This window comes from Vicugna pacos, chromosome 30 (assembly GCF_048564905.1).
Source record: "Vicugna pacos chromosome 30, VicPac4, whole genome shotgun sequence".
Taxonomy (NCBI): domain Eukaryota; kingdom Metazoa; phylum Chordata; class Mammalia; order Artiodactyla; family Camelidae; genus Vicugna; species Vicugna pacos.
Window position 1 is genome coordinate 11275549 of NC_133016.1, and position 22579 is coordinate 11298127.

Below are 22579 nucleotides of genomic sequence, written 5' to 3' on the forward strand. Positions count from 1 at the left end.
AGTAGATTTCTTCAGGTAGTATGTACTGGAAGTTTTTTCTCCTTCCCTTCTCTTCTTTTCCCTTTGGGTTCTACTTCCTAAGCAGTATGATATTTGTATATCGGATGTGACCTTGGATTTTTGTTGAGAGAAATCGATGTGACTGGATTCAACTTAAAAAGATGTGTAGAGGATCTGGAAGGACTAAAGAAGGGGAGAGCGATGTAATGACTACACTATAAAGGTGGGGTAGAAGGTTTCTAAACACCTGGAAAGCCTGTTATTTTTCTCTACAATATACTTAGTAGATACAAATATGTTGTCTGAGACTTATATAGCAATGTTCAATGGCCAAAAATTTCTCGAGCAGGATGTGTAAACTATGACCCATGAATCCCTCTGAAACTATATTAAATTTTGTTATTTTTGCTGCTGTGTTGTTTACTCCTTATCTAGAACTAGTTCTGTCAGTTTGTCATATTCTAAAGAGTCTGACCTGAAAATGGTTAAGAACCAGAAGAATTCTAGGACACACAGTTATGTTGTTTTCTAAGAAAGCACTGTGGAAGTTGAAGATAAGCATTCAAGGTAGATGAGAAAAGAGAATTTGATTGACATTTAAGTGATTCATTCTGTGGACCAAGGGTGTGTTGTAGCCCTGATGCTCATTTGGTCAAATTCATATTAGCAACGTATAGCCAGGATTGATCAAAATGAGGGTTTGTATTCCCAAGCCTGCTAAATTAATTTTAACTGAAGTTTTAGCATCCATTGGAGACGCCAGCATAGATGTTATCTCAAGAAGATTCTTACTGGTAGGTGTCATATATGTTGGTGTTTCATTTTGGCAGGGCAGGATTGAATAGGTATTAGACATACGTCCTTCAGTCAAAACTGAGGCATGTGATTATGCTGCTGAAGAACACTTTCAGTTTCTTTTGGATACCTTTAATGGAAACAAAGATGGCATTCGCATAGCCCTCCCCAAAACACTTCTAAAAGTTACTGGCATTGTCAGCGTGCTGCTCCTTTAATCAGAGACAAAGTGAGCAAGTTTCATGAGGTAGTCATGGTGAAAATATCAAGTTTTATGATTTGTCACAGATTCATAAGCAAATAATATTAAGGCTGTGCAAACTCTTTTTCAATAACTTGAGCGATTATCAGAGATTACACAGGGCATGTTTAGCAAAAGAACAAAAACTAATAAATATGAACATCAATCTGTGAGCTGTGCCTCATTAATTCTTTACACACCAGTGACATTGGAGTAAAGCAAGAAATATTCATTGTATAATAACCAGGGACTTGTGTAGAGAAGGTTTTAAAATACAAATTTTCATTAATAATTTAAAACAATGAATGAAATTGCTATTTCAGTAAAGTGAATTGGCATTGCCTGGACTTGGCACTTAAAATATTGTCATGTTGTGAAGCATTCACCTTACTCAGAGTTCTAGCCTTTGTCCTGGGTTGCTAAGAGATGACCTCTAGGTTCCTGGAATGTCCTGCATGGTAGGAGTATCTTTGCCTGGAGGCTTTGGTCACTAGACAGACAATGTGATTTATTGTGGGAGTTTTGGGCCACCATATCACTTCCTCTGGAGATAAGGTATTTATTTATTCAGGAGACTAAAGGTATTAGCCTGAACTCTGGTAAGACCGGGGACTAATGGTCAGCCACTCAGGCAGTATGTGATCAAGACCTTCTGGACACCAAAGGCGGGGGTGCGCTTCCTTGCTTGGCAATACTTCATGTGTACTGTCACACATAGTAGCCGGGAGGAGGTAATGTTGTCCATAACTCCACGGGGAGAGGACAACCAGAAGTTCTGTATTTGTCCCCCTCCAGGGCCCTGCCTTGGCTGATTTTGACTACTACTGTTTCCCTGTAATAAACTGTAACTATAAGTATTACAGATTTCAGTGACTTGTGAGTTCTAGTGAATTACTCAACTTGAAGGTGGTTTTTACCTTGTTCTGGTAAAGGCAGTGATGCCACAAGTAGGAACTTTGGGTGAGTTTGGTTTTTTTTACCTAATAATGTCTTCCTACCAAGTTTTTCCAAATAAACAAAACATATGTACTCTTGTCTTATACGTTCAGCTTTAAAAATATTCCTAGGACACTCATGGCCATTCATCACTTTCCTAAGACCCCTCTATAAAAAATTTCTGGAGCTACCTGGGATTAATATAAATAAAAAAATTTTTACAAACATTCTAAAGTTTGATTTTCCTCCCTGTGTTATAGTTGTGAATATAGTTTTGTGGAATTCATGGGAGATGTAGGTGATTTCTTCCTAGAGATACAGGGAGGTTTGGTGGGGTGGCAGGCTTCTAGTTGAGTCTTTAAGAATTGGTATGAATTTGGGCAAAGAGAATTGCATCAATAAAGTTGTGGAAATAGGAAAATGCCAGCCATATTTGGGGGCAGTCAGTTATTAAGTACTTGCGGTGTTAACAGGCAAATTGTGAAAATATGAGCTGGACAGTTGAGTTAAGGCCAAGTTATGGTGAATACTAAATGTCAAAGCAAGAAATAAAATTTAGTCTGCAGTGGATTGGTTGAAATATTTTCAGTACAGTGATGACATGATTAGAACTGTGTTTTAAGATTAATTTTTCAGTGCTTTGTAAAGTGGAAGAGACAAAATACAGGAGGTAGAGATGTCTTTGTCATGTCTGATAATGTAGCTTTTAAATCCCTTCTTTCTTTAAATGTCACATAGCAACCCTGAGAACTTTAACTGTCCTTTGAGGTTGTGATTCCACTGTCAGTAGTGACATTCACTTCTCATTTTCTCTACTGATGAATGATGGAAGCCAGCTTCAGCTGACAGTGAGAAGAATCACTAAATAGGGTCAATATGAAATTTAATTAATTAAGAAGGCAGAGGCTTTTGTCCTACATGTAATCTGGTTATATGTTACCAGTAATAATAATAATCATAGAAAGAGAAGAAGAAGGGGAGGAAGGGTGGGAGGAAGGAGAGTAGAAGAAAGGGGGAGGAAATGGAAGGAAAAAAGGAGAGGACAGGAGAAGAGATTATATCAGATGAATCTAATGGTATGTACGGTCCCTGAGTATTTACTTAGATAAAAATTTTTCTTTGTATTTTTTATTTATCAGAGTAATAATTTAGAAGCTCTTACATCCATAAAGAAAAAAATTACATATTATAAAGCATAGCTCTCTTGTTGTCTCTCTCTCTTTAGTTTCTAATTGCATGTTTGCCTTCTGCAACTTGCCTTAATTTTCTCCTTCATATTTTCCCCTAGTGTCTCAATGACACCTTCTAGTCACTGAATCCTCTATTCTTTCTTCTGAATTCCTTTCTCCCAAAGATCTTTAGGGTTTTTTTGGTGCCAGTATGAGCCAATCCTTTCTAGTCCTGTGGCACAGTTGTCATACTGAGATTCTCATTTACTGTTCTCCTGCATTGGAGCCATCTAGACTTCCATTTTCTTGGTTTATTCTGTTTCTTGAAATTCATCTTCTAAGGCAGGTTATCAATGAAGTAAATTTTCTGAGTCTTGTATGTACGAAAATGTCTGCTTTCCTTGTTAAACTGAATAGTTGGTTGGATATATAATTTAATAGGTTAAAAGTAAGTTCCTTCTCATAATTTTAAAGGAATTTTTTATATCGTCTTCTAGAATCTAATGCTGGTGATGAAAATTATGATGCTAGTCCCATTAACATTCTTTGTATGTGTCCTGTAATTTTTTCTCAACTGTCTTGAATATTTCCCCCTATTTGGAATATTTTTTAGAGTTTATTTTTATTCTGGGTTATTCAGTTTCATAAACAAGTGTCTAGATGCGATACAAGTGAACAGTCCTTTCCATAACGTAATATGAAGAGCTCCAGGAAGACCTCAAATCACTGTGGCTTGTTGAATAATGTCCAAAAGTCTACCTTTGTTGATTACAAACCAGATAACCCTGTGAATGGGGGCATAGGGTTTTATTAGTTATTTGCAGCTCAGTGTGGATAAAGTAACTGAAAGCAAGTTTCTACATAATGTGTAGGCATTAAGCGTGAAACCCACAGTTCTCCTCCTAAACGAGAAGGAGAGGCTGAGGAAGACATTGGAGGCAAACTCCATCTCTTCCAGTGGCATGCCTGTGCCTGCCATCAGGTCTTCCAACCCCAGGTTGCTGTCTTGAATATACAGAATATATTCAGTGGGGCATATTAGAGATATGGGCAGAGGACTTTGGAAGCAAATGTGTGTTGGAGATTTTTCTTGTGATGTACCAAAAATTACTTATTTTAAAAAATATTCAGTATCTAAACAGCATTTCACATATTTTCCTATGTAAATTCTAAGATGCCTTATGGCACACACTATTGCATTATAATTCATAGAGCTAGCAATAACACTGGAGAGAACTTGACTCATCATGAATCCAGGACTCTCTCTATCTGGAGACAAATGGTGTCATGCAAAGAAACTCCACACTGTTCAGGCTTTTGCTTCCATTTTTATTCACTGAAATTGCTTATGTCACCATCTCCAGTCTGTGTTGCCAATCCAATGGTTTGTCCTCACTCCTCACCTCACTAGAACTTGAAGCAGTATTTGACACATGCCTTATACTCTTCTGGACACCGTGCTCTATTGGTTTTCCTCCTATCTTACTCGTTGCTTATTCTCAGTTTCCTTGGTTAGTTCTGCATCTTTTCCACGAGCCCTTACTATTAGAGTGTTGCCTCAGCTTGGGTTCTCCCCAGTCCCAAAGGAGAGCCTGAAACAAGACTTGCTTGCAAGTAGTTATTTCATCAAGTGATTCCAAAGAGAAGAGGAATGCAGACTGAGAAGCATGAATCAGGGAAGGAGGGAAGCCCAACAAAGGGTGATTTATTGAGCTGGTTATAACTACTGTGGGTAGCTGGAGCTCGATTCTTCTATGGGCTTTCTGAGAAACCATATAAAATTAAACTAGTACAAGTCCTACCAAGGTGCTGATGGAGTGTTTATGTATCCCACTGGTCAAAGTTTTCCCCCATGGCTGTTAACTCTACCTCAAAACTCTGTGTTATAAACATACACTGGAATGGCTGAGTGAGTTACCATAGGCTTCCAGGCAGTGGCTGTAAAGAAATTCTTGGGAAAACCCAAAACATACACAGTGCAGCTGAGACGAAGTCTGTCACACAGAGCTGCACCTGTATAGAGCAGCTGGCTGATGCATCAAAGACTTTACAAAAAAAAAAAGTAGGCAGAGAGGATATGATTTGGGGGCATGAAAGATGTTCAACAAATGTACTGTAGCTCGAGTCTCCTCTCTTTCCTGTGTATGTTCATCCTCTTAATGAAACTTATCCAGTATCATGGTTTTAAATACTATTCCTACAACAACTCTCAAGTTTGTATCTCCAACCCAGATTTCTAATATGTGTAACAGCTGACTTCCCATCAGCATATTCAACTGAACTGTCAATGTTAACATGCCCCAGTAGTATTTCTAACCTTCTTTCTTCACACTGGCTCTACCCATTCAAGGAAGAAAACAATCACTTCTCACCACCTCATGGCTACTGCCTTGGTTCAAGTCACCATCATCTTTGACCTGGACCATAACAAGATAAGATAATCTGAACCCAGCCAGCCTCTCGGACCTCAACTTCTGCTCTCCTCTCTCTCCCTCTGCTCTATCCATCCTGGATTCCTTGTGGTTCCACAAACACCCCGGCCTGTCCAGCCTGGAATCATTTGAATTGGTGTTACTTCTCTTGCCTGCATCATTTGATCCTCAGATACATCATCAAGGTTAGCTCTCTCATCTCCTGCTCTTTACTTACTTCTTACTTTTCAGTGATGTCTGTACTGATCAACCCATTTATGATTGTCATCTTCCTCTCTCTCCATTACTCTTTGAACGTCTGTATGTGTTTCATATTTTTTTCTTTTCTTTTCCAGAGTGCTTGTGACATTCATCATAGAATATGATTTTTGTATCTTTTGTATCTTTATTTTCTGTCTCTCCTTGTTAGAATGTACATTCCATGAGATCAGTATCTTTGCCTGTTTTGTTTGCTGGTACATCTCACACATCTGTAACAGTGTCTGATTCATTAATGGTCACATGTGATAAGTAAATGAGTGGACGATCTGACATTGACTCCTAGGTCTGCCACAACTTATGTGACCTTCATTCAGTATGGAATCTTTCTGAGCTTGAGCATCTTTTAAAAATCAATGTAAAATATGTGAACTGAGACTATTAGGATGTTCCAGCTCTAAAATTTTATCATCACTGTTTCATAAGACCAAGCATGGTAAATTTTCTGTGTTTCCTGACGTTATGAAAATTAGTGAAAGAATACTTTTCTGAATATCATATTTGGCATAGAAGTCTATACTTCAGTGAACTGAAAAAAAGTGAAGTATATTGTTTTTGGTGTATCACTGAGAAATGAAATCTGCCTCTTTATCTCCTGCAAAATAAGTTTTGAATAAAAGTTTTAGACTACTTTGCAGAAAACAAAATCTATTTCATAAAATACAATTTTGAAATAATTTAAAATGTATTTTTAGGTGTTATGGAGCAAATTTGCCAGTACCTTCTATTAGACTTTGAGCAATAAACAATAATGAACTGAGATAAATTTATCTCAAATATCAAATTTAGTGCTATAGTGGTGAATGTTTCCAAAGTGCCCAAGGGCAAAGAAAAAACATTTTCATGAGTTTTGAGGTGTTGTATAAAGTTTACCTGTGTCTGTTTCTACATTCTTTCTAGAAGTGTTCACCTTGTTATGAATTCCACAAAAAAACACTGCTTTTTTAGAAATTGCAGTTGCTTCAATGAAAAGAGCTTGAGCCTGCCAAAAAGAGAGGCATTGCAAAATTCAGTTGACCTGTTATCCAATCTGACAGTAAGTTTAGGCCTATTGTGGTTATATGTATATACACACATATTAAGTCATCACAGCAGAAAGGCTATTATTTTGCTCTGTGTTCTCTTTTGAAATATATCTAAAGACATGTTCATACAATTGTTGTTGAATTTGAGTGAAAAACAATTCTTAAGTAAATTCTCAAGGATAAAATAAATACCACATTAATGTCAAGAGTAATGTTTCTAAGAATTATTCTTTATGTAACTTAGGAATTTTGATTAATTAAATTAGTTTTTCAGCCTTGTCTGGTTCACCTACAGTCATTTCGTAGGTTAGGCCTAGTTTTTTTTTCACTCTACTTTAGCCAGTACCACTGCAGGCAAATAAATTTCTCACTGCATGTATGTTTAAATAAAATGCTCATTAACAGAACTGACTCTGTTAAGTATGATTCCTAAAATAAGAAATTTATATATCTTAATAATTGTAATAATAATAAAATAATAATAAAATTAATAATACAGCTTTAAAAAATGTGTCCTTGGCCTTAGCATTAATTTTAGAGAGAAAGAGAAATAGCACCATGTATTTAAATAGCTGAAAATCCACCATGACAGGCTGTAATGATTATAAAATTCAAGTAAAACTGGAAAGCAAATTAATACAGTTTAATTAGATTGAATAGAGAATTTGAGACAAGAAAACAAGGATTTTAGTTTTCAATACCACTCTAGAAGAGGCTTTGGATAATGTAAAAGCTACTTAGACAAGGGGTTGATCAGATTATGCAGGTAACGTATCTTTTTGTTTGAAACAAAGCAAAACAAACTGAAACAAACAAAAACACATTTGAAAGACCCCTTACCTGTTTGAGCGTGTTAGAGGGCCCCTCTGGAATGTTAAGACTGCACTGTACCAGGTGCTGTCCTAATGCTCCCATGCAGATAATGCAGTTTACAGAGTCTTATTAGTATTTAGTGAATATCTTACAAACTGAGAGAATATGACTCCAAATACTTTTACGTCTGCTGAACTTCTCACAAGGATAGTAGGCTTGATGTATTTCTCATTTGAATATTCCGCGTATCACGCACTTACAGTTCCCTAATGTACCACCTGACTGTTAGCGCAGGATTTATGGCTTTCCCAGAATGTGTTAGACCTCAGATCTTTCATTATAATACTTAAACCTAATACACTGTGGTGGAGGAGCAATTCTATCTCTTCGTCTTAACTGTGCACGGGATAATGCTAAAGGAAAGAAATAACCTAATGCCTCCAGTGCCTGTGAATATTTTCCTAACAGCTTTTGAAACCTAATATACTATGTTTTATTGGGAACTAATTTTAATGAAACTATGTGAAGTGCCCACTTAAATTATCTACAAAACATATTTGCTTATTTGTTGTAAAGTAAGTTTGAAAAGAATGAATAGTGGGCTTGATGCATTTAGATATTGCATGAAGGCACTTCTGTAGTGAGTTTTTATGATGCTTAGGTATTTAAGGCAACGTAGTGCAGAAAAACGTGCATAAATGATACATTTGTGTAACACGTTTAGGACTATACTCTGGAAAAATATAGTTTATCTTTGAAAGTATTGTTATCTTTCCTTTAATGTGAGAGTAGACATTCTTTGAATAGGCCTTCTATAGTTTGTTTCTTCTAGATATCTCAGTATAAATTAATTGCTTGAGGAAGGGTATACACATATTAACAGAAAATGAATTTGTCCTTTGAAAGTAAAAAAAAATCCTACTAATTAAAATTACTTGAAAAGTTGGACTAAAGCTAATTTTCTCAATGGAATACTGCTTTTCTTATGTTCTGTTGAATTTGAGTAGTCTTGGGGAGTTTTTCCAAGATCAGATGAGATCGGGTGCATTCAGGTTAGGTATGGCTGTAGACTCCTGGGGAATTTTTAATTCACCTCCAGGAAGTTATAGTGTGAGATATTTTCACTCTGATTACATCACATTTAAAAGCCTATGTGTAGAAGCAGAGCATAGAAGGGTTTTCTTTTTCTTTGCTGCTGCTTCGCATTATTCTGATGTTTGACCCGATTTTCCCTTATTTGCGACCTACTGTTGTCCCAGTCACGCCTGTGTTCCTCCTTTCCCATGTATGAGCTCTTACTCCACAAAAATGTACTGCATAATAAAAGAGGGAACGTTTATCTGTATAAATGACCACTTTTGGTCAATCTACATCTAAGAAACTATTTCTGGTATAAATTCTTCTAAAATAATTCTTCACTGTGTCATGATTCTAGTGACTTCTCACTGAGGAGTTCCATGGCTGCCTTGCAACTGTGTAGCTAGAAGATACTACTTTTCACAAGTTCATTTCTTTTTTGTTTGGTTATTTGTATAAAATTTACTATCCAGATAATACTTTTCTTTGAGAGTGAAAAAAATTCAATTATCTTTGACATATGTCAGATTTTCCTAGAGGAAAGGCTGACCTTTGGTCCTTTCCAACTGTTTTTTTTTTTTTTTCTTGGAGAGGAAAAATGAGGGCTCTGTAATAATTGGCCACTCTGCCTCCCGATGACCTTCTATTTTGGACATGGGGTATTGGTTTAAGGCATAGAAACACACCCACACTCATGCAAAAGTCTTATTTTGATTTAAAAGAGTACAGAACAATATCTCAATCAGATAAAATGCACTAGGCTTTTTAGAAACTGGTGCCAGGGGAATCAGTAAACTCAAGCATCAAGGCCAATGCTTATGGGTCCACATTGTATATCATTTCTGATTTTTTCATATCCGGCAATCAACCTGTTATTTATTTGCTATTTAGTCACTCACTCATCCATTTACCAAATATTTGTAGACCATCACTGTTGCTCTCACTTGGGTGCTAGATGGGGATTAAGTCATGAACAAGAAAGAATAAAAACATTGAATAATTCACTAAAGAAGTTGTACATGTCTATAGGGAACATATGCTAGATCAGCACATAGCAAGGGTACTAGCAGTAGGCTGGGATTACCGGGGCCTGTCTGACAGAGAACAGACCTTAGAGAGCCCTACAAGCAAGATAAGAAGTTTAGCTTCTTCCTGAGGGAACATTACCTTTCATTTGCTATTGATCATAAAGAACAAACGAACAAACAAAAAACCCATTTAGTTCCTATTTTTAAGATCTTTCAAGAACTGTAGCTTTCTACTCTTAGTCTTAGTTAAAATTATCAATAAAAAATACGATTGGCCACTGACAAGTCAACTGATTAAATCTCCTTGACTCAATCAGATCAGATATGATTGTATAAGCAGGGGGAAAGAATAAATTACAAATATTCATGTGGAATATAAATTGCTGCGGAGTCTACCTCTTCAGCAGATGTGTGTGAAGGCCAAGTATAAATGAATGGATTAGGGCTAGGTGGGGACCATTTCAGACAACTGCCAGAGCTTCCTTGAGAACTTGCCCAACCTTTTTCTCATTCATTGTGAAACATGTGTTGAAACATGGCAGCTTTTATGAATGGATTATCAGCATATTTTAGTCCAGTGTTTGATAACTGAGAGCAATTATTTTAATACCTTTCATATGAAATTATTTCAAAGAATAGAAATGACATTTAAAAACCCATCTGAAATGTCTCCCAGGCATTCAACTAGAAACAGTGAAAACTCTATTAGCTTCAGACCCCAAATAGAAAAAAAAGGAATTATAGAGCCTCCATCCTTGAAATTCAATGAGCTGATTTCTTACTAGGAGTATGACAACAGAGGGAAAGCTGAAGAATAGGACTTGAAAACTAGAATAAAACATTATTTGTAATCGTTAATTTTATATATGAACTTGACAAGGCAAAGGAATGCTGAACATCTGGCTATGGATTATTCTGAGTGTATCTGGCGGGTATTTCTTGATGACATTAACCTTTGGATCAGTAAACTGAGTAGAGCAAACTGCTCTCCCTGACGTGGGTGGCCTCATCCAGTCAATTGAAGGGCTAAATAGAACACAAAGGCTGACCTTCCCAGGAGTAAGTAGGAACTCTTCCTGCCTCACTTCCTTCCAGCTGGGACAATGGTTCATTTCCTGCCTTCAGACTCAAACTCAAGCATCAGCTCTTCTTGGCTCTTGATCCTGCCAGAGTTTGTACTGAAACTACACCATTGGCTCTTGTGGGTATCCAGCTTGCTGACTATAGATCTTGGAACTTCTTAGCCTCCTCAATCCCATGAGCCAATTCCTTATAATAAGTCTCTCTCTCTTTCTCTCTCTCTCTCTCTGCGCGCGCGCGCACGCGTGCACACACACACACACACACACACACACACGCACACACACACACACCCTGTTCTTTTTCTCTCTAGAACCCTAATACACTGATCTTTAAGACTTGATGAATTCAAGGAGTGAACACCTTAAAGATGTATTTCTGATTTGAATAAAGTCTTTTGAGAGTTGTATGAAAAATCCTAAAGAACCAAGGATAATTTTCAGTGCAGTACTGACCACTAACTTTAAATAGTTGTAATAAGGTTACAAGCCTTTTGTCAGGGCCGCCTATTATTGCACTGTTTCCTTAGGTAGCTACATTTCATCTCCCCCAGTTTCCTCCTAATCAGTCTTATTGATTAATCAGGCTGAGATTAATCTGTGTGTGTATTATTTTAATCCATTTTTTAACAACCTGAATACAGATAGAGGTTGGATTCCAACGCTGATGTGATCTATTAATATTTTACCCTTTAGATTTATGGCATCATTGAGTAGTATCCACACTCAAATTACAGCAAGGTGGAAGGCTCATTAAAAGCAGACATCATTTTTCTTTCCTGCCTATATCCTGACAACTGTAGATAGTGCTCGATGCTTGGTAATGACTCAACAAATATTGTTTAGTACATTTTGTGTGTTATGCACCATATGAGGTACTAGAATGTAGGGTCATACAAAAGGATACGATTTCCGCCCATATCGAGATGAGAAATTAAGGAAACTATAGTATCCTGAATGCTTACTGTATTTCCAGGACTATGCTAAGTGCTTTAAAACATTTCATTTAATTCAGGCAACAATTTTATCAACTTTGACACTTAAGAAAAGTTGTTTTCTGTTTCTCTCATTTGTGATTTCAAGAGAGAAGGTGATAAAAATCTGTATTTGATTATACCAACCTACATTATTGTTATTTTTTGAACACGATATAGTTACTGTATTTGGAAATCTTTTAGCGTTTTACAAAGAAAAGAGCATATTAGAAAAGATCACTAGTATCATTCAATGATACTATGTAATTAAAGATAAGGACACCGAAATAAATACCAGCTGAACAGGGTGTTACATATGTAATTTATTACAAAGAGAATGCACCAACTTTTGACAAATTTTCTAAAAAAAAAAAACAAAAAAAATGGTTATCTGTTCATGGAAAAAGATATTTTTGATAAACTTCCTTTTTTTTCCCTCCAACTGGTTCTAGGAATACTTGTTTACTTCGTAAAATTAATGAGAAATGTGGATTGTGTAGAATTGTTATTTTTATAGGAAGAGAATAATATCAACAAATTATATCACAACAAAATATTTTTCTTTTATTGCAAAATACTTTTTTTGTAAAGGGATTCTAAGCATTGACAGTATGCTAGTTTTGTTTTTTAATGTATAGGAAAAAGTGACAATGAGGTTGAATTTCAAGTAAGTTCACTGAGAAAATGTGTTTAAAGCATTTCCCTTTGATATGAATATAACAGTAGTTTTCCTGTTAGGGAGCAGGTAACTTCCACAGCAGCATCTGATGTTTACAAATGCAGGAGGTTTTGGTTAATCACATTTAAAATTATTAATTACATCCTTCCAAGTGTTTAAAATGTTGCCTTATTCTAGCAAATCCTCCTAATGTTTGTTTAAAAAATTGAAACTTCCTCAGTTCTGTGAATATATAGTTTTAGTTCTAAATTTGTCCTACACCTTTGGATTTTTGAAATATAGTTTTTAATGAAGAATTTGTAGATAGCATAATTGCAGCAGCAAAGATGGGAGCCACAGTTCAGCTGACACAGTGAATGGGTCCATCAGATTTCTTAGAATATGTCATGGAGATTTTGAATATCTTAAAAACATTCCTTTGAAACTAGCAGACAACTGTCTGATAGGGTTTTCTTATTTGTTAAGACTCACAGATTTTATTTTTCTCAGCATGCAGTGTTGAGCACAATGTATAGTGTTGACTAGCCTTTATTTAGATAAGCTGAAAGAGCACGAGTTTTCATTGGGAAGCCACGCACGTGCAAAATTAATTGAGGAAACCGACGGATTTCTTTTGTCCCAGTCACAATTCAATTGACTCAAGTGTGATACAGTGCAGGTGAGAAAAGTCAAGCCGTATGAAGCCCTGCATTAAAAACTTGCTATGCTCAGAATGAAGTGTTGATCACTACATCATTGTTAAGAAAATTCACAATTACCAAATGGACAAAAAAATTTCCCTCTACTGTAGACTGTTGCTCAACTAACATGTCTACAGTTGAAGCAACCAGTTTCAAAATTCTGCATCGTTTTCTTCTCAGTATGAACCTATTTTCAGGAAAGTTGTTTTCTCAGTAATAACAGTGCTCATTCTAACAAGCTGAATGGCAATTTTTCAAGCACAAGCATTCTCCAAATAATAGTTTCTTTGCTTTAAAGTGATATGAAGCAATAAATGTCTAAGGAACATGATATTTTGGATGAATTAGGTAAAATTTTTTTTCTCTTTCATGCATAGTTCATGCTCCACTAATCATCAAAAATGATGCTTTGTCAAAAATCATTGAACAATTCATTGAATCCTTTACTGTATTCAAAATAATATTCCCTTTTGTGGAGTTATTCACATTGTTCATTGAGCCTCAAAATTCTTTTTAATCATCTGAAACATGGAAGGTCTATCTGTCTATAATAATCAAATCTTTGCACCTAACTAAGATCCAAATGATAAGACTTATTGTTATTTTCTCTAACCTTGTTTTGTGTGGTTTATTCTCACACCATACACTTGAATAATCTACTGCCTAAAGTCAAAGTCAATCTTGTTCTTTCATTTCATTAGGTTTGCTCCTTAATTCTGTGTATTATCATATCACAATTTTATTTTTCAGGTTCCTGAAGATTCAAGCTAATTTTGCATTCGAAATACTATTTATGTCATAATAGACTAAGTTATGCTTATTGGTGGTTAATGGTTAATGCATTGCAAATGAACTTATTCAACTCCTTGTGTTTCGATCAGCATCTTTGTAATTTCCTAACAATTCAGGGGAAAAAATCATTTTGCCTTTGACTGACCTAAAGTTTGGCTAACTTGAATTCTGTCATTTGGCATGACTTTCCATGATACATGATTCAGTAGCAAGGAGTTAAAGACCAAACGCTATACCCTCCGAAATGACTCACCAACACATTTCAAGGACACTGTGGGAGCCATTGTGCGGGTAATAATCTTTAGGGTAAGGAAATTAGGACACAAATTGGAATCTGGGTTTGTTTCAGTTTTGGAAAGAATGGTCAAAGAAGTCCTCTGCCAGAAAACTAGTTGTTTCTCTGTAAAATAACTTGATTTCTGGAGAGAAAATGAATAGAAAATTTTATTGTTTAGGGAATTGGTTAAAAGGTGAACTCAGAACCACTGCACACTCCAAGGGAATGCTTTCAGTGTTGCTCCTTGAAGTCAACTAATGGATTGAAAAAGGACTGGGAAAAGAGATCACCCAAGGAAACCTGATGTTGGGCAGCTGCAGCCGAGCCATTGCCAAGCACAAATAATTGCAGGTGGAGAGAGGAGTATGTGAAGGTAGACTGGAGGCATCCAGAGCAGTGGAAGCAGCAGGAGAAATGCCTCTTTCTTTTCTCCTAGAGAAAAGAGAACAGAAAAATGTGCATGAGAAGAGCAGAAAATATTTGGGGGGAAAATAAAAGCACAGTAAAGAGAGACTGAAGAAAGAAATAGCAAAAGCCTGTAAGGTATTTCACAATGGAAAGCAAAGCTCAGAAGAATTAAAATTATTGGGTGTTAAGCCAGGGTGGAAAAGGATCACACACATACGTTCACACAAAGAAGCATGTGACTGGAAGGGGCAGGAGAGGAAGTGAAGAAGGCAATGAACACAGAGCACTGAGACACTGATCAGATAATATCCTGTGTGATTAAGAACTGATGGACAATAAGAAACATCTGCTTCTATGATACTCTTATGATGTAATATTAAACTATTTGTTAATGCAGTGATAGCATATATGATTTGCAATATTTCATTTTTCAAAGAAGATACAGCTTTAATAAGATTAAAGGGAGCAAATCTACTTGATGTTTCCAAGTTGAGAAGGGCTGACCCAGGAGCAGCTTGAGACCTCGCAACTTTATTCAGAAACGAGCGGTATACCATCAGCGCAGCACCCTGAGGGGAACACAGGTTTGGGGAACAGGCAGACCTGTATTTTTCTGTGCATTATCTGTGTGACCTAAGCCAGTTATTTAACCTTTTGTGGCCTCACTCTCCTTTCCTGCAACATGAGGACTATAAACCCTTTGTTTTAGGTTATTCTGAAGATCACTGCAGACAACATGTGAAATGCTGGGAAATGCAAGAAGCTCAAAACGTGGAAGCTTCTGTTGTCAGCGCTGTTGCTTTAGTTATTGTCTTAGTCTGTTCGGGCCGCTCTGACAAACGTCTGCAGACTGGGCAGCTGATAAACAACAGAAATCTATTTCTCATAGTTCTGGAGGCCGAAGGCTGAGATCAGGATGCCAGCACGGTCGGGTGGGGACCCTCCTGTAGGTTTGACCTGTTGTATCCTTACATGGCAGAAGGTGCTAGGGAGCTCTGTGGGGTCACTTTTATAGGAACACTAATCCCATTTGTGCAGGTTCTACCCTCATGACCTAAGCACCTCCCAAAGACCCTACCTCCACCATCACGTTGAGCATTAGGATTTCAACATGAATTTTAAGGGATCAGAAACATTCAGACCATAGCAATTATTGTTACAATTACCGAAACGAGTGTGTTAACTAATGTGATCATTTATTAAGGCTCAGAGGGAGTATGTGCAATATGAGGTAGTTCTTAAATTATGAGGAGGATACGGACTTCTCCAGAAAGGGGTATAAAAAAAAAAAACTAGCTAGAGCAAAAAAGCTTTGGAAAAGACATCAAAGTGGAATGTGTAAGGAAAATGGCGAGCGGTTTGGTTCATTTGGCCGTTTGGAGGCATGACCAAAGATCTTTCTCTGGAATGCATTATGCATATTTTACTTCTATATGGATTGCTGAACGGTCAGTTTGATTGCAGTGCTTATGATAGGTCTGTGGTCTGCGTGTTTTATATTCTTGTGGTGATTTTTCATTCTCAAGAATTTGCTGGAAGCAGTATGTAAATGCAGCCTCTTTTGTATTGCCAAGGTCTGTCTGTTTCTTATAAGTCAGAGTGAAAATCTACATCAAAATATCACTTGACTTCAAAGTACAATCATTTTTCACTTGTTTGTTTCAAGGGACAGTGAACATTTGTGAAGGCTTCTATATTTATTTCCAAAATACAGCTTATGCCTAGTTGAAAGAGCTGCCCAAATCCTATGCATATATTTGCAAAGCTGCAGATAAGCTTAGAACCTTCTAAAATGAGGTTCTTTAGATAAGCATGACTTCTGAATTTCAGGTGGAACAGATCCCCCAAAAGGGGACATGGTTTTTCACTAAGTGGGGCAAATTGGCTAAAAGCAAATCTTGGAATTGTGATGCTTTTGTAAATAGGCTGAACCGAAGCAAGGATTTTGAGATTAGATTAATGCCAGCCTTAGCTGGAATAATTTGTACTCTTGAGCATCTGCAGCTGTGAAATCACCACAACACGCTCTAGTTGAGTGTGTTTCTCTTGCCCTAAACCCTGGTACATTTCAGCTCAGAGATCCGTATGTAGAAATGGGTCACTGAGGGGCATCATGTGCATTTCTGATACCTCAAAGGACTTTAGATTTACACATCAGCAAATGACTTACAATGAGGCACAGGAAAAATACAATCTTTCCATCTGTGACATGAAGATTATTGACGTTTAAGGGGAAATTGCAAGCATTTCCGTTTTTAGCAACCCTTGAAAATAGAGAAACATACGCGACTCTCTAGCAAATGCCAGTATTTGGTCTATGTTTTCTCTTGTCACCTGTTCACTAGAAGAGAAAAAGATAAGAATAGAGGCCCCAGTACATCTTTTACCATTGTCATAGCCAGTTTGGGCTACTCTAGAAGAATACCAGAGACTGGGCAGCATATAAAGAACAGGAATTTATTTCTCACAGTTCTGGAAGCTGGAAGTTTGAGATCAGGGTTTTAGCATGGGCAGGTGCTAGTGTATGGTTTGCAGAGGGCCACCTTCATGACGCATCCTCACCTGGTGGGTGGGGCAAGGGGCTCTCTAGAGTCTCTTTCATAAGGGCACTAATCTCATCTGTGAGGGCTCCACCCTCATGATCTAAGCACCTCCCAAAGGCCACCTCCTAATACCAACACACTGGGGTTTGGACTTCAAAATATGAATTTTGAGGGATCACAGTGTCAAAAACATTGACATACATTGAATAAAAACCCCTCATGTTTTAGGTCAGAAAGGGCAGAAGTTGCTAATCTATAATGGAAAGGGAAAATGATACAGATTTTTCTTGACTGAAAATAACCAACTGAGTTTATGACAGTGAAACGTGTCATTTGTAGAATCCTCATTTTTAATTGTTCTATATTTTTTAAGCATCTAAGAATCTAACATTCTGAACTGCAACTCTTTGCAACAATGTGTGGGTTAATCTCACACACACACACAGTAGCAAGAGCCCAACACAAACAAATAGGTATTATATATTAAGTTCAAAAGCAGGCGAAAACTAATCCAAGATGTTAGAAGTCAGAAAATTGGCTACTCTTAAGGGGTAGAGAAGACTGGAAGGGTGCAGAAGGGTGGCATCAGGGATGCAGATAAAATTTTGTTTCTTCATCTGGATGCTAATTTTACACAGGTATATTCACCTTATGAAATATCCATCAAACTGTACATTTATGATGCATGCACCTTCCATGTGTTTGTTATACTTCAATGAAACAGATTTTTAAAATCTAGATTCTGTAAAACTCTTGATAATTCCACCAGGATTGACTTCAATGGTGAGTCTGTGGCTGTGAGCATGTATCAATGGCGATATGGCTCTGTAACTGAAATGCACCTTGAGTCCTCATTATGCCAGATGCTAGCCTTTCAAAGGCTCAGGATCTTATTAGGAGTGAGCCAAATGTGCATGTTAATAGAGAAAGAGGAAGCAGAAAATTCAGAAGTATCCAGGACCAAATAAAACAACCACAAGGCACGTTTAGGGGCCATTTGGGAAACCTTACCACCTTTCTTTGAAGCCAGAATTTTATATTTTGTTAAGATTTTCACTACAAAGTAAGTAAACACACATCTCTGTCAGGAGAAACATGCAATTCCTTCCTAAAATAATGTAATTATAGTAAGAACATTATTGGGAGGCATTTCTTTCATTCAGTATTATTTTCGTTGTCAAAATGAAATGAAAACTTATTTTTAACCTAGAAGCGTTATATTTGGGGAACTGAAACTGTCCTTTGGGAGCATGGGACATCATTTTATTTGTGGCCTGAAAAGGACCACTTTCCAGGCATCATTATTCACAGATGATGAGAGAACTTGTATGTATAACTCAGCTACGTTGTATACATGTGCAGGGAGTCAAAATCAGGTCTCCATTTAACACTATGAGAAGATCAAAGACAGCGCCACAGCACACTGCTGGTGCTTTTCTACACACAAGGGAATTTATCAGCATGGTGGAGAGGACTGTCTTTAATATTAACCAGACGTGAATCCAGGTGCCGACACTTACTGACCAAAGAAAGAAAATCGCTTACCTTCTTTCTGTAAAACACTTACCTCCTAGGATTTTTCTGTAAAACTTGTAATGAATGCCTTCCACGTAGTAAGTGTTTGGAAGGAGTAGAAGTACTACTACTGGTGATGATGACGATGGTGATGAAATAGCAATGTCGCAGTGCTGAGAGCCGGCATTTGTACGTGCTGGACCGGCTACTGGTGCTCTTTTTGCGTAGTCGTGGCAGTAGTGGTGGCAGTCAGTTGTATGCAGAGTTAGAATTTTATTCCAACTTCAAATTAGGAATGATTTAACTTAAATTTTCGTATTTCACTCAGTTCTATTTCTTTTATGTAGACATCTGTATATAAAACACAGAAATATAACTTTGTAATACTCAGCTCTCTTAATCTTTTCCCAGATGTTCCTTGTACAAGGAGGCATTTATTTTTCTATTAACATTGGCATCCACGTTAAAATGTTAAAATAAAAACATTTCCCATTTACTTCTTATTCTAGAACCCCTTCAACAAATAGTTACAACATGCCTATTACATGCTGGTCCTAATCCTAAGCCCTAGTGAACATGTGGCAAGGTGCCTGCCCTCATGAGACGTACTTTCCAGGATGAGAGAAAGAAAATAAATAAGTATACACAGTACTTGCTGATTCTGATCATTTCTCTGAAGGCAGTACACAGATGGGGAGCAGCAGGTGGCAAACGCTCCTTCAGATGCAGTTGTGATCGGCGTCTCTGAGGGGCTGACACTTGCGTTGAGATCAGGAAAGAGTATTTCAGGAAGAAGGAACAGGCAGAGCAAAGGCCCTCATGCTGAGGCTTGCTTAGCACATCCAAGGAAAAGCAACATCTCCGGTACAATGCCAAGTGAAAGAGGAAGAGCACTGAAGGAGATGAGGTGACACAAGGGACGATGACCCGGGGCTTCTAAGAGCATTGCTGGAGGACTGTGAGTGGAGGGAGACACAGGGCTCGAGGTTTTGAAAACACCCCTCTGGACGCTGGCTGGGGAATGCCAGGTAAAGCAGAAGGATGAAGCAGTGCCCAGGTGAGCAGTGGTAGATGGCTGGAGGACGGTGGACTCGGTTCAGAGAAGACTATTTTGGTTACCAAAAAGACAAAAGCTATCCACCTATTCACTGACTTGGGTGAGGTGGTTATAGCAATGCAGCTTTCCTGTTTTGTTGTTAATAGCTGTACTAGTAACTCAGTAGTGACTCTCACTTATCAGTGACTAGTTACTAGTAACTCTGTCCATGTTAATAACTTCAGATGTTTCTCATTAATCACAAGCGGGACATGGATGAATCAGCCCAGATACTCTGCTCTGCCGAAGAATGGGAAGTTTATCCCCAAGTGTGGAATATTTAACGCCTTTTTTAATGAGAAAGAAAGTGAAAACTTGAGAATGGTTAAATAATAAGAATAACACATATTATCCTTCAGTGCAGTGCCTAGCTCTTTAAAACGCTTTAACATGAGTTAATCATTTGATCGCATAGTAATCCTAGGAGATAAATCCTCGGGCAAAGATTACTAGAAGTTGTTCTCCCCACTTCATAGATGAGAAAACCAAGACTCTGAGAGGATAAGTCCCTTTTCAAGTTTCCACCACTGGAGACCCATCACGGAAGTGGGATATAAACATTCTCTCTTGATTTATGGTATTGAGAGCATTTTATCTAAATGATGCATTAACTGCCTCTTGTAGGGTGATTCTAAAGGGGTTTTCAGAGAGTGGGCTGTGCTGTATGGTCTGCATTTAGGCTCATTTTCTATCCAGGACTACTACTTCTCTCCATGGCCAAATCCAATTCTTTTCAGCCCATTATCGCTACCTTTGTTATAAAGGAAAAAAAATTGGAAATATAAATATGCACTCATTACAAAATGAGTTCTGATGACCTTTTAGTATTTGTTGTGTACGAACTGTAAGCAGCAGTTAAAGATGAAAAGGAATTGGCAGTGAGCCTTCTTAATTATTGTTCCTGTTCAGACCTTTAGTACAGCTCTGGCTCTTGCTGACACATCTAAATGAGGTTTACAGAACCTGGAGCTGTGAATTCAGTGCTCATTAACAGAGGGCTGACAGGACTGTGGAGTTTTCCTTTTTGCCCTTTTAGAAAAGAAATCATCTCAGATCTCAGATTTAGAAGTTTTATTTTACATGTGGATTACCTGCTGATTTGGAATTACTGTAAGTGTGCTCTTCTAAAGAAAAGCCTAAAACGAGATCATAGAAGTGTGTCAAGTGAGGGAATGAAGGCTGTGCTTGGTTAGGCTTTCTGAATTCTGTAAGTCATAACCATTATGACTAGTATGAGAACTCAGTACACCCCTGTAATTTGTGTTAGCCAAGGAGTGCTAAAAAGCAGTTCACGTACCTGCCGAATTCCACCTCCGCGGCTACCACCATCCTTTCTGGCTACAGGTCTTTAAAACTGGTCTTCTGACCTTGAGGGTGTCCTCATGTTGAACTCGCCTATACACCCCTGACAGATGTGATTTCTAAGAGAGGCAGCTCTGATCACATAGTGCCCCCCAGATTCTGTTGCTGGTTCCCTGTTCTACAGTGAGTTATATATAAATTCCTTTTACTAGTTAACAGTTTTCAAATTATGGTATTAGAACAATTAAGTCAACTAGTTAGTCTCAAAAGACAAACATCAAATTAGTAGATCTACTTGGCCTGAGGTAGATTTCATATTTCATAGGCATGGCATTCTCATTTACTAGACTTTTACAAGAGCCATTATGGTGTCCATGTTTCTGATAAATCTTGAATTTCAGTTTACTGACAAGTGACTTCTTGTCTCTATTGTGTGGGTAGAGCCCAAAACATGGGGGAGAATGAAGAGGTTTATGACAAGAAACACATATATAAGAAGCTGAGTTCCAGGGCAAAGTAAATGGAAGAAAACATCATGACTGAGCTAAAAATACATGGTGGCAGGTGCTCAGTCAACATAGTGAAAAAAACTCTTTAAAATAAAATTAATGAAAAACATGCACCCCAAATCTTAACTTTCAGCAACTGTACAGAGTAAGACTTTTCTGTAATAAGGAGCTTGAAATAAGGAAGCAATTATCCCTGCACAAAACCATGTGAAATAAGAATGTGTGTGAAGGACCAGAGAAGGATCAATAGGACTAAAAGAAGAGGAATTCAGAACACAATAAATAGAAATGATAATTTCTTGACCATGACTACTCCTATCATTAACCTGCTCTTCAATAAGAAGAATTGTAGGCAGATACTGTAACTGTGTACTGTAGTCATTCTTGTATATAATTAATGTTTAAGTTTACTCTCTTATTCTTATTTCGGGCATTCTCAACTCATTCTCTAATGCATATAAAATTCTGAGGATGAATGCAGATATGGTTAAAAATAGATACTGTGCTCCAAGTGTACACAGAGTGGACCAAGTTGTAAAGCATGCTTCATGCCTGTTACCTTATTAAAGTTTTATTTCTATGTGAGTGAGCTAGATGTTAGAAATGTACCCTCAATTTAATATTCTCTTTCTTTTCTGTGTGATTGATTTTATTAGGGGCTCCTCATCTCTCAATAGTTTGCCGTGGTCTCCTGACACGCAGGTAACGTTCTCACCTTCATACTTTATTCTAACATGACGACCAAGAGAATTAGAAAATGGGAAAATGCTAAAAGAGAATACTTAGAAGAAACAGTACTGAATGTAAATTTCCTTGTCGTGAATCTCTCAAAGACCTTAAGAAGGAAAAGGTCATTTGCTAATCTGTTCATTGAATAAACAGTTTTTAACGTCTCATATACCATTCACTGTGCTTGGTCCTAGAGACATTTAGGTGAATAAAGTAGAGTTA

At 37.4% G+C, this 22579-nt stretch overlaps 1 long non-coding RNA gene across 1 annotated transcript in view; it reads left to right on the forward strand.

The window, feature by feature from the left end:
- Positions 1–1494: 1494 nt before the first annotated feature.
- The window catches only part of LOC140690497 (uncharacterized), a 238717-nt gene continuing 217632 nt past the window's right edge, over positions 1495–22579 (forward strand). The window contains exons 1-2 of the long non-coding RNA XR_012065806.1: positions 1495–1591; positions 22285–22330. This is a non-coding gene — a long non-coding RNA (uncharacterized lncRNA). The remainder of the gene's footprint in view (positions 1592–22284; positions 22331–22579) is intronic.